The following is a 13,454-nucleotide window of genomic DNA, read 5'->3' as shown; positions in this document are numbered from 1 at the left end:
AGGCTAATGACTTTTATATAGTATATAGCAATATAATAACAAGCCTAATATTAGCTTTCTAACTTGTTAGAAAACCTGGATACTGGTTTACACAATATTCTACTGCAGGGGTTCCCAAACTTTTCCAGGGCAAGGCCCCCCAAAGGGCATTAACATTTGACCGAGGCCCCCCTTTTGCAAGATGTTTTTAAAACACATTAAAAATACAGACTTCTGAATGTATCCCCCCCCCCTTTTTTTTTATTAATGATTACATCTTACATCTTTACATTACATTACATTAGGAATTGACTCTGTGTGTGTGTGTGTGTGTGTGTGTGTGGTTGTCTGTGAGTGAGAATTTATTTTTCACACCAAATTGTTGAGGCCCCCCGGGCGCCCCCTGGCGGCCCCCACTTTGAAAACCACTGTACTACTGTATTCATAATACGTACTACCTACCTAAACAGTGTTGCACACCATAGTTAATGTTAGCTAGCTTGCTATAAATTACTATATATTTATACTAATGTTAGCTTCTCTTCTCTCCCTCTCACTCTGTCAATGTACCTGTGACAGAGACTCTCACTTCATCTATCTATCAATGCCACACTCTCTCTCCATCCATCTCTCTATGAATCTACTTTTAGCACACATACACACACTCTCTGTCTTTATATTTCATTCTATCAATCTACCCATGTCACTCTCTCACCCATCTGCCTTTCTACTTGTATCACTCTGTCATCTATCTTTCTACCACTAACTGTCTGTCTTTTTGTCTATCATCCTGTCTTTCTGTCTGTCTTTCAACTTCAAACTATCTTCAAGCTTATGAAACAGTTTCAAACTTTCAGATGGGCTTTGTCAAGCCAACATCAAAGTTGTCATGATGAACTTTTTATGTTTTCATATACTTTCAATGTAAGTACAATTTTTTTATGTTGTTTTTGTACATGGATTTCTTTCTTTTTTTCAATAGGGCAGTGATTTATTATGATTGAAGTGCTCTTCGTCGAGTTTATTCCCTCCCCGTGCTGCATTCGTTAAGCAACTCAACATGTCTGACTCACAAATATTCTCTCAATCATCAGCAAATTGGCGCAGCGCTCGTACCCGGTTTTTAATGTGAAGTTTTCCATTTATGGTCACACTGACGAGTGTTGGGATGCCAGCGTTAATCATGGTGATGATCATGATTATAAGTATTATGATCAGCTTGTCGTAAACACGGTTGCCAAACCAATCATTGCATCGCTTTGAAGATTAGCTTGCACCTTAATTATGTTTCAATTATAGGTCCATTTTTACTGAAGTAGGAAAAATGCTAATGCGTTGACTGTGTCACAGGGCATGTTAATGGATTTATTGTGGAAAAACGAGTCCTTGAATCCATCCATTAATTAGCAGCTAGAGCCACAAGCCAAGAATAATCATTATAAAAAAATAGTAGTAATGTGTGTGCCCTGAGGTTAACAGCAGGAAGCAAGGAAATGGTCTATGCAGTACATTTGAAGACACTAAAAGAGGAATTAATGCAAAACACTTAAGGGTAAATTGTGCATTAAAAAAGACCTTGCTGGACTTCACTGGAATTATTCCTAAATTATTCTACTAACGTTTGCATTTTTGTGTATGCAGTAAAGTGCGAATGGGAGGAAAACGGAAATATTCCATCTCAGACAACACTAAAGGAGCTGTTTGTAATTTGTCACGGTTGCCTTTAATGTGAATTACAAGTGCATTGAAAACATGCCAAGGTCTCCACCTGTCCCTCCTGCTGAGCCATACCCATAGAAAAACATTGCTTTAAATAGAAATTACTCTTTGTATTGCCTTTTATGGAGCTGAGCATGGCAATTCCAAATGGAAGTGGAGCTAATTTCAGGGCCCGAAAAATTTAAACAAAGAAATAATGATTGCAAATATTTGCAAATATTTAGAATCATTGAATGTACTAGGGGCACACAGTGGCTTAGTGGTTAGTTTGCATGTTCTCCCCGCGCTGCGGGGGTTTCCTCCGGGTACTCCGGTTTCCTCCCCCAGTCCAAAGACATGCATGGTAGGCTGATTGGCGTGTCTAAAGTGTCCGTAGTGTATGAATGGGTGTGTGAATGTGTGTGATTGTGTGACCTGTGATGGACTGGCACCCTGTCCAGGGTGTACCCCGCCTTGTGCCCCATGCTCCCTGGGATAGGCTCCAGGTTCCCCGTGACCCTGAAAAGGAGTAAGCGGTTGAAGATGGATGGATGGATGGATGGATGAACGTACTAGCACCTTATATGAATATTATACCACAGTGCTGCTGAAATCCCAACAGCTTTAAATCACAGGTTTATATTAATATGGAATGGTTTCTATAGTAACAAAGTACACAGGCACAATTTCATTTATAATTGTTGATGTGGTGAAGTTTTCTGTAAAGAGACAGTTAACATATATGCCCTTTGTTGCAGTCCGAGGTAAAGCTGTAAAATAGAAGAAAGTTTTGTGGTTACGCTGTCACACAACAAGCAGCATTTCTTAGTCTTTTTAACTTCAAGAAGAGACATTGGACAGAGAAGTCAGTCTGGGTCTGGGTTGATGTGGATATTGACTGAACTCTTTATCACATGCACTACACCAGAGATGATTGAATAATTAATCTGGAGCAAATGAACTGCTCCTAAGAAATATGTGACTTGCTGCACAACATGTGAAGCTCAGTAAGACAAAATTGCCCCACGATCAATAACAGCTGTTATTGACTCTCAGCACAAGAAAAAATTTACTGTGTGGCTCATACTGTATAGTGGGGACAAGATTGACCCATCTTATTATTCGCCTTTATATTATATTATGCACTTTTTCGCAAAACGTGCCCCTTGTGCCAATTTCTTGCAATGTTACATAAAACTAAACTCAAGAAGTCATGTATTAACATAGTGTTCAGGTTTCTATAGATCAATGCTAATACTCTGAAATACTATTGGAAAGTTTATATTGCATATATTTATCATGCAATTAACTATTTTATCACATTGATTTTCCAGATTGTGAACAAATGAATTTTGTTCCTTCTTTTGACAGCTTTTATATTATTAACGTATAATAGTCTGTCCAAGCTTTTCCAAAGATTGTCTAAAAAAAAAAAAGTCTAATCGCCTTATAGTTTTATTCTCTTTATGTAAAAGCAAAACCCGGATATTAACAATATGGGAAAGTAAACTTGGAAATTGAGAAGCGTATGTCTATTTATTCCCCTGTGGTTCTGCTATCTAACATATTTATTCCTGTAGAATTGAAGCATTGTCAGTTTAATTTTAATTTTAAATATATGCAAATCTACTCTCTTCAAATCTACAACACCAAAAAAAAAAAAAGGAAAAAAAGTGGTACTTTGTATGGTATGATGTAATAACCAACTAATTTAATTCATTTGCATGCAAAGCCTGGAGGCAATAATGTGCAATGCCTTCTCTGAGGACTAGTGAATAACATGGAAATAGGCCATATGCCAATACTTATGCATGTGCAGTGTAGAAATGAGCTTTCTTTTAGGCTCATGGTGTGCAGATAGCACTGGAGTATGGGATAAATTCCCATCACTTAGTTCTCCGCTTCACTGAACTTCCGTGTGTTATAACCGAGCGGACGATAGGAGGGATGAGGAAAATGAGGGTTATGATTCATAACCAAGCACAAAGTAGATTATGAAGATATATTCAGAACAATATAATGTGTAACCTTGAAGTAGTAAGAAATTTTCCATCTTCCAAAAATTTTCCAATTTTTACCAAATTTCCAATCTGTAATTGTTCCAACGCCCTCAATTAAAAAAAAAAAAAAAAAAAAAAATTCATTCATGGCTACCAAATTGGGAAAATATTTGACTATAAGAGCACATCTGGAAGCGTTTTATTCCTCATATAAGAGACAGCCATTTTCCAGTGCTAACAATTGCTCATTAATTAAAGAATGATCTATCACTTTTTATCCATTTATAGTAATTAAATTGAATTACACATTTAATTTTGTGGAAAATTCACAGAACAGATTAATTCAAAACAAGTTCATTTCAGCTTCCTTCGTCAGCCTCTCTTTTTTCCTTGTCATGTTACCTTGAGATCACCACCAAACAACCACTTTTGGAGATTATGGAAAATGAATGAAACACCTTCTTACCAATCAGAATCGGGAATTCAACGTGTGTGTGTGTGTGTGTGTGTGTGTGTGTGTGTGTGTGTGTGGGTGGGTGTGTGATCCAGAGTTTGTGTGTATTTCATTGAAAGAATTCATTGTTGCATCATAAAAGTTGACAAGCGTTTATTAAAATGATGGATTAAAAATACTGAGTCTCAATAAATCAACAAAATGTTCACTCTATTCTTTAAATCAAATTTATATCATTCCCACTATATGAACTGTGTCCTTTCTCAAGCAAAGGAGACACACATGCAGACAGACATATGTATACACACAAACACACACGCAGGCACGCACACACACACATCAGGAGCCCTCTTACACACAGTTTTGTTTTTTATTAGTGCTTTAGAGTGCACTCCAAATAGGTTCTGTTCAAACAGTGAAGATTAAAGCCAGCATGCGTTCCACACTAGCTGTAGTAGATGTGATGCATAGGGGTATAGAATATTGTACATGTGGGTAAGAGTGAGTGCACAATACATATTGCTACTGCTTTGTAACAGTCAGAGGTGAAGCAGGAAAGTATAGAGGACAGAAGAGTTTATGCTTTGCGGGTGCTCAGCAAAATGAAAAGCTGCAGGGGTTTTCTTACTTCAGGAGAAAGTGTTTCAGTCCCTACAGGATTTCACGATTTTGAGATCACAGACATGAACACAAAATCATGCAAACTCTGCAATAATCGGTGGAGCTGGCAGTTTTTCAAAATTACTGCAGGTTTCCCAAAGATTTGGGCCAAGATGTGTCATGTGCCGTCTTCGCAACACGCATTCAGCCAATCTCCGATTCCCGTGAACATGAGTACAGCTAAAAGGTCTCGTTTACCAAAAACATCACTGCGAAAGACTGTGTAAAACAATTTTGTGCAATTGCAATTTTGCCAATTTAAGAAGTTTCAAACAGTTTTGGCTGCAACAATCACAAAAAAACTCTGCATGGACTGGTTTATAGCAATAAACCAAAGAACTGTAAACGAACAAAAAAAAAAAGATAGAGATGGATGCAGATACAGAAGACACAAATATTTCAGTACAAAGCCTGGTTCCCTCTGCCAGGAGGTTAGGACTTTCAACAACCCCAGACTAGGGGTGTAACAATCCGAATATTTGGATTGATGTTTTGATAATTTTAAATAAAATGGCAATAGTCATAAATCAGTTATCATTGATTATCAATTGATTATCATTAAAAAAAAATTCATATTTTAAAACTGATGTATAAATAGACTAGTAAGGTGGTCTGCCCATAACTCTGATACATATAAAATATTCCTTCTCGATGTTATCAGTTCGGATTTAAGGGAATTAAGGCGTACCCCATATTCTGAACAAAGTAGTATCTCAGTAGTAATTCAGTAGTATCATCAAACATCGTATTGTTACTTTATGAATCAAATTTGTATCGTATCTTAGCAGATTCAGTGGTATCATAAAATGCTGACTCATTGTTTTAAGAATTGATATGGTACCATCTGAGTTGTCTCTTCCCACCATCAACACCCCATTCAACAACCGCTGCATCCGCAAAGCCACCGGTATTGCAGATGACCCCTCTTGCCCGTCTCATGGTCTCTTCATGCTCCTGCCATCTGACAGAAGTTACAGGAGCATCCGTGCCACCAACAGCAGACTCCGAAACGGTTTCTTCCCTGAGGCAGATTACTCAACACACTACTGCCTCCCAAAGCTCACCTGAACTAGACAAACACCTAACTGAGTATGACTCAAAAACATTGCACACCTACACCTTACTGCACTTATCAGTCATTTTTTATTATGGAACTCGTTATTGCTGCCAGTATTGCTGCTATGCTTGTGCTGCTACACTACAAAATAGTTGACAGTTTATAGTACATGTTCTGTATATTTATTATCCTGTGTATTAATTTCTGTGCTGTGTATTTACTGTCCGGCGCTCGTCTCACACTGTAGTAATTGTTCTTTATGTAGTCTTGTGTACTTTTCTGTGTTGCACCATGGCACTTGAGAAATATTTCCTTCCAATGTATACAAGCTATTATAGACTAGAGGAATGGCAATAAAAACTCATTTGACTTGTACTTCGTATTGTGTGGAAGCCTAATGTTTACACCCCTACCCCAAACGTACTGTACATGCAAATCAATGCAGGAACGTAAGCCGAATGTTTTATGATGGCCACCGTCATCATGGAATTTGAACCCTGTTGAAAACTTGTGGCCTGGATTAAAAAAGGAGGTCTACATACACAAACCAAAGAATGTAAATGAGCTTCCGAATGTTCTGCATGGAGGAGTGTCCAGGATCTTCGACAGGTTTCTCTGACCTTTCACACTGCATAGATGATGTTTCTAGGAAACATGAATGGTGTTTTTTTTTTTTAAAGCTTGCCAAATTTTCCCCCAATCCCCCAACCTCTCCCTCTTCTTTTTCTTCTTCTTCACTCTTCTCTTTGTATATTAATTTCATCTATTTATTTCAGACAGTGAGGGTAGATGGCACCAGTAAACAAATCTCACTGAATCAAAATGAACTGCTTTAATATTTGAATCAGGAGCGAGATTGAATGTGTGATAGTTTATATCTTCGCATTAGGGCGAAATGAAATGACAACAGTTTGCAACACTCGACTACTACATGGCTTCGAGACAACACTCTAAAAACACTGCGCTTATCAGAGACACAAGCACACAAATTCCTAAGCGGTTCATGCAGAAGACGCTGCGGGTAAAATTCGGTTTCTTTCTCACTTATGAATGATTCACTTTGCTTTCTGCCGATCAGCTACAGACTGAAGATCTCACAGACCTCCACAGAGCAGCATAAGGAAGAAAAGACTAATGATCCTCCACTGAGTTACAATGGCATCATTACCATTACTATTTGGCTCAGTTAATAGAGCAAACACAGCGGAATTAGACCTCTTTCTTCAGGAGACGCCTCTAATTTTCATCTTTGTGGATCAAAACCACAGCTCTGTTGGTCAGAAGGTGGTGATTAATCTTCTATAGCAGCAGCTATGAACTATATAGCAGGAACATATCTGTCAGCCATGAACTTAGTGAAGTTTTCATCGTCTACAAAAAGAGGACTGACACTGCTGTAGAATCTAAACTTAAAGAATCATTTCACTTAGTTGCCATGGCGAGGCCACAAGATGCCACCGGCACAGAGATGACCAGTCCTCTAGAGGGTTAAAGTGATGTTCCTAGAGCTTTCATTGTAAAGAAAAAGCCCATATGTAAAGAATAAGTTCTTTTGTTTTAGATTTTAAAACACAAAAACACATATTTAGTGTCTTTTGCTTAAGGGTTTATTTTTATAAGGATTTTTACATTGTACTAGTATATCCTCTACTGATCAAATAAATTTACCTACTGTACCAGTTCATCGTCCTGTAATTCCTCAGTAAATGAAGGCAAGGAGATTATTACATTATCCAGCCTGAGCTTTTGAAATGATTGTGCTCCTACATTATTTATTTTCCTTAACACCAAACGATTAATACCTTTAGCATAACTGCTAATTTCGCCATTGCCGACTGGATAACAAGTCACCGGAAGTCGGGCCCATAGTCCATGCAAGGAAACATGGGAAGCAGGAATAAAATGGATATATATATTTATACCGTGGTCTGTTCAAATACTCGATTCTGTTTGGATGGAAGATGTGCGTTAAAAACCTTAAATACCACAGGTAGTTCGGCTCAGCTTAATCACTGTTCTAAATGAATGTGCTGCCTATAAACAACTGTACCCATAGTAACAAACAGTTAAACTCACAGCTTCATTATTAGTAGAGACATGGCACAGATGCAGGTAATTCACACACGCTCAATCTCTCTCTCGCTCTGTCTCTAATAACTATTTACTATCATTTATTCAAATAAATGTAACCTTATCACCCTACAGTATCTCTTTTCACATTTGTTGATGTATACAGGATGGGGCTGTGTACGACCTGCCACCATGGACTTCTCATTGCAATGAAAATAAACTAAAAAAAACTTTGTATGTTCTATAATTAATCACATCTAAATGAGATTTCCATTTGTAGAGATTAATATTCGCAATGAGGCCTGAAAAGCGAATAATTAATTTCCAAATGATACACAGAGACAGGCGAATGAGAGCGAGTCTCGTTAGCAGATTGTTCTAATGGATTTGTTTATGAGATAACTGGACTAGATAAATTACTGCAGTATGGAAGGCTGCTCTGGAGGGGATTTTATCTGGATTAAATAGACTAGACTTTATAAAATATATAGTGTTCGTTCAGTCAGGACTGCTTTGGGGTGAAGAGTTTCATAATGATTACACATGCTAACAGTCATAAATTTAATTTAATACAATGATATGTATTTGTGTTTTATTAGTATGTCTAATTTATGGTATTTCATGCATGTCTGTGTGCTTATTAAGTGCACTGGATGTTTTTCATGTTCACACACAGCTATGTATTTATCTGCTTTAACATATTAACAGACGTCTGTGAATTGAAGTGCAGTTATTGTTTTCTTTTATTCCTGATTTGTTTTCACTGCTTCTCTAAATCACTTGTGGTTTCTCAGTTCCCTGGCCGCAAACTATCTTTAATTATGAGTGCTTTGCAACAAAGCATCGCTCACATAACAAAGAAGTAAAGACGTGTATAATAAATTAAAACACAAAACAGAAGAAAGGATTACGGGAACAATAGCAGCTTAGAGAAGGCTAGTTTAATAAATGAAACACAAGCACAAATGTATGCAAAATAAATAATTATTAATTAACAAATAATAAAATAATGAATTCGTTCACTCATCTTCGCTAAGTGCTTAACCCTGGTCAGGATCCGAGGCCAATCCCAGGAACAATGTTTGCAAAGTGGGAATACACACCCTTAAAGGCCTAACCTTACAACAGAGTGTTTCCTTATTAGAAAAGTTTCAAGGTAGAGCCATTTTTAAGGGCTGAGAACCCTTAAATGTTCAATTTAGAGTTCAGGATCGAACTGAGAACCCTTAAATGTTCAATTTCAAGTTCAGGATCGAACCGGGAACCCTGGCTAAACTATTATGGTACTTGGTACACTGTTAGAACAAAGAATGTTCTAACAGTGTACCAAGTACCATAATAGTTTAGCCAGGGTTCCCGGTTCGATCCTGAACTTGTGTTACATGTAAATCTATGGAGATTTACATGTTCTCCCTGTGTTTGTCTGTCTTTCGCTCCGGGTTCGCCGGTTTCCTCCCATCTCCCAAAAACATGCTAGTGGGTGGATTGGTCAATCTAAAATGCCATTAGGTGTGAATGTGTGAGCGTATGGTGCCATCCAGGGTGTAGTCCTGCCTCACGCCCAGTATTTCCAGAGTAGGCTCCAGATAAACAGTGACCCTGACTGTGATAAAGCACTTACTGAAAATTAATGTAAAGGTTCTACACAAAACCTTTAATGGTTCCTCCATATATACAACCAAATTATTTAAGAGTGCATGGGGAATTATAACTGTTTCACTTTTGGTAGATCCCAAAAAAATTGTCAGTAGAGCCCAGAATGGAGACTACACCCCTCAAAATGTGTTGTTTTGGTGATGAATTTGATCAGATTCTTTAATGAAAGCAGATTCGATATTTATATGAACCGTAAATTTATTTTAAGAGTGTAAGACATTCTGTTTTTCTTCTGTGTGTGTATGTGTCATGAGTTGATTTCCAAGTGGACCGGAAAAAAACCTTTAGCAAACAACACAATTAGATTTAATTTGATTTGAAGTCAAACATAATCCACTAGTCGGGGCTACAGTGAAAATATTTGGGCGTCGGTCATTACGTGTCTGCAAGCACTCCACAGATTGACAACAGATTAGATCCAGGATTCTGTTTGCACAACAATGTCACTGATTATACAACTTTAATCTGATATGTGGGTTTGTGTAGGCTCGCAATCAGTGTATGCAGATGCACAGACATTTCATATCACATAAACACAAATGCAGGTGAGCACAATACTCACTGATTGTCCCCTCCCTTCACTGATTAGCAGAAGCAGCAGCAGAAGCAGCAGCAGAAGCAGCAGCAGAAGCAGCAGCAGAAGCAGCAGCAGAAGCAGCAACAGAAGCAGCAACAGAAGCAGCAACAGAAGCAGCAACAGAAGCAGCAACAGAACTCAAGGGTCTGTGCAAGTCATGTTTAAATATTTGCATGCTGATTTCTCAAGTCATTAGGGGTAGGCATAGGGGTATTTTTCATACATTACATTAATTACTTTCATTAAGCTATTTATTATTTATGATAACATATGTAATGATATGAGACTATTTTAGGAAATTTTGCAAAAATGGAACGCCCATTTGGAAAGTTAAGAAGGTTACCTCATGCTAAAATCCATTGTACTTGGAAAACTCAGAAAGACCTGATCTCTGGCAGGGAAAGTGCAATGGAACAGTCTTTCAACTCGGAATTCCAATCTGGGAACATCCACCTTGCTGAGTTCACTGACCTAAACACACCTGACGTAACAACAATATGGTGGTACACAGTTACAGTAAACCAATTTCCCTTTGCTTCAATTACTGCTTGATATTTTACTTAATATGTAGCTTTTGTTTTGTGAAAAGGTGTTTTAACAGCTTCGTAAGGTCAGGCACTGATGTTGGTGAGGAGGTCTGGGGTGCATTCGGCGTTCCAGTTCACCCCAAAGGTGTTCAGTGGGGTTGAGTTCAGGGTTCTGCGCAGGATACTCCAGATATTTGTTTCTTCCTCTCGAACCTTGGCAAACCATGTCTTCATGGAGCTCGCTGTCACAGGGGCATTGTCATGCTGGAACAGGTTTGGGTGAAGGGAAATTGTAAATCTACTGCATGCAAAGACATTCTATACAATTATGTGCTTCCAACTTTGTGGCAACATTTTGGAGAAGAGCCACTTTGGGTCATATAGCATATAAAGATGATCTACATGAATTGCTTCACACTTACATTGGTCACAGTGTGATCTAACCTCCCTAATACTCTTGTAGCTGAATGAACATAAATCCCTACAGCCACGCTTCAAAATCTAGTGGAAAGCCTTCCTGGAAGAGGGGAGATCATTTTAACAGCAAAAAGGGGAATAAATCTGGAATGGTATGTTCAACAAGCACACTTGGGTGGGATGGTCAGGTGTTCACATGGCCTACTTTTGGCCAATAGTATACGTTTATCAAATCGAGAGACTAGCCATACAAATCTGACCTAGCTTTCGGCATCCAAATGGATTTCAGCATAACATTATCATAATACTTGCTCACAGCATCAATAGTAAACAAAGCAGCACTAGTAAATTAGTGAAATGCTGTATATACTAGTATTTGCTTCCGCTCAATCAACATACAGACACATCAGCTTGCTTTGATGAGATAAACACATAGCTCATGGATAATGTTGGCTGACTAGACCGTTGCTAACCAAAAGCAAATCGCGCGCGTCCCCTTTAAATGGTCGGAGGTTCGCGCGCTGTTTTAATTGGCTGTGTGATGTCATTAAAGTTCTTTAAGCAGCTCGAGTAAGCTGAAGCGCGCGGAATAACGGGGACAGGCGCACGAACCTTCAGACACCGGAGAGCGGCGGAATAACCGAGAGAAACAGCTTTACCTGTAAGTTGCGCTTTGACATTTTGAATGCGCTGATGTGAGTTTGTTTATCCGTTTCAGTGAGATTCAGTGTCACGCACTCATTCCTTTATATAAATAAAGAAGGGAATAGTTTTCGTTAAAGCATGCAGGTGTTTATTAAAGAGGAGGATTTCTGCTGGGATTTTTTGCACTGATGCATCCTGTTCGAAAAATGCCATGAACTTCACATGGCAAAATATTTGCATCCTATATAATCTTCACGCGTTATTTTTTTTTTTTCACGTTTGATACATCTAGTGGACTTTTCACACGTGACTTTTCACACTTTCCACATGTAGTGCACGTGCTAGTTTCACATCTGAGTTTCCCCCCCCCTTCATTTATTTATTTTCACGTATGACTTTTCCCTCATGGTCCATTTTTTTCACATGGTGCATGTATTTATTTTTTTTTTCATTTTCACATGATTTTATCACAGTTCATATTTGTCACGTGCAGTGCATCTATTTGTATTGTTATATGTAATATTTTAAACACAGCTGATTTATGTTCCAATGTGATTTTTTAAAATGCACTTAAGGCTTTCTTCACATACAGTGTATGTATTTCTATTTTTATATGTGATCTTTCTAAAAGAAATTATTTTGACAATTTTTTTCTCACTGTTTATTTTCACATAGGTCATGTGGTTTATTTATTTAATTATTTTTTTTGCATATTATGCACGTGTTGTTCAAGCTTCTAGACATAATATATTGAGTTCAAGCTTGTGAAAAAAATCACGAAAATAATTATGTCTACAAGTGAAATTACATACAGTTAGATGGCTATTTTTTAAAATGTATTTATTGTTTGGTTGTTTTTTCCTATATTGGGAGAATGTATCCATTAGTCTGTTTTTGAAACTTAAATTGGAGCTATCTAAACTGTAAAAGACTTTTATTTAGCAGACGAAGTGCACTTATGTAGAGGGTGGGGAGTCATTTGGAACAGAAGCACTGAGAATCCTGAGAATGAGAATGTGCCTCACTGCACATTTAAGTGTTGCATCAGAAATTTATTTTAACATCAAGTCGTAAAAGTATAAAGGACAATACCATATAGAGCATAATAAGATGCACTGTGTAGAAGGTGCTCATAGCTCCAGGGTTCGATCCTGAACTTGGTTTTCTGTCTGTGTGGTGTTTCACATGTTGTTCCTGTGTGGATTTTCCCCTGGGTTCGCTGGTTTCCTCCCACCTCCCAAAAACAAGCAAAGTGCGTAGACTATGTTTAATTGCCTATAGGTGTGAATGAGTGTGTGAATATGTGTGTGCATGGTACCCTGTGATGGACCGCCATCCTATCCAGAGTGTATTCCCACCTCCCACCTCATGTCTATAGATGAACAGTTGAAAGAATTAACACAATTGAGCAATTCGTCACCTTATATATAGGTGACGCACATTTAAAGACTATAGCGCTGTATGGTAAGATCAAGTAATTTAAAGAGCAATAAATTATAAATAAAGTAATAATAATAAGCTAAATAAAAAATACAAAATCATACACATAAGAGAGCACTATGGTCCATAAAGAGACTCAAAAAACTGGGAGAATAAATCGGTTTTTAATTGGATTTTAAAATGTCTACTATAGAGAGATGTCTTTATAAAAAATTGCTATGCTGTTCAATAGTTTTGAGGCTACAGTAGAAAAAGCCTCATTTGAGTTTGTGGA

The 13,454-nt window shown here is 37.8% G+C and overlaps 1 protein-coding gene across 4 annotated transcripts in view; it reads left to right on the top strand.

Annotated features, from left to right (window-relative positions):
* The first annotated feature begins 11,623 nt into the window (after positions 1–11,623).
* gulp1b (GULP PTB domain containing engulfment adaptor 1b) overlaps positions 11,624–13,454 on the top strand; it is a 33,377-nt gene continuing 31,546 nt past the window's right edge. The window contains exon 1 of one of the 4 annotated variants that reach the window (XM_017480643.3): positions 11,624–11,756. The gene's annotated coding sequence lies outside the window, so the exon portion shown is untranslated. The remainder of the gene's footprint in view (positions 11,757–13,454) is intronic. The other 3 variants (XM_017480644.3, XM_017480645.3, XM_017480646.3) reach the window with 3 other exon arrangements.

The sequence above is a fragment of the Ictalurus punctatus genome, chromosome 12, assembly GCF_001660625.3.
Source record: "Ictalurus punctatus breed USDA103 chromosome 12, Coco_2.0, whole genome shotgun sequence".
NCBI lineage: Eukaryota > Metazoa > Chordata > Actinopteri > Siluriformes > Ictaluridae > Ictalurus > Ictalurus punctatus.
Note: the sequence above shows the minus strand (reverse complement) of the source record. Positions and strands in the feature narration are given on the sequence as shown.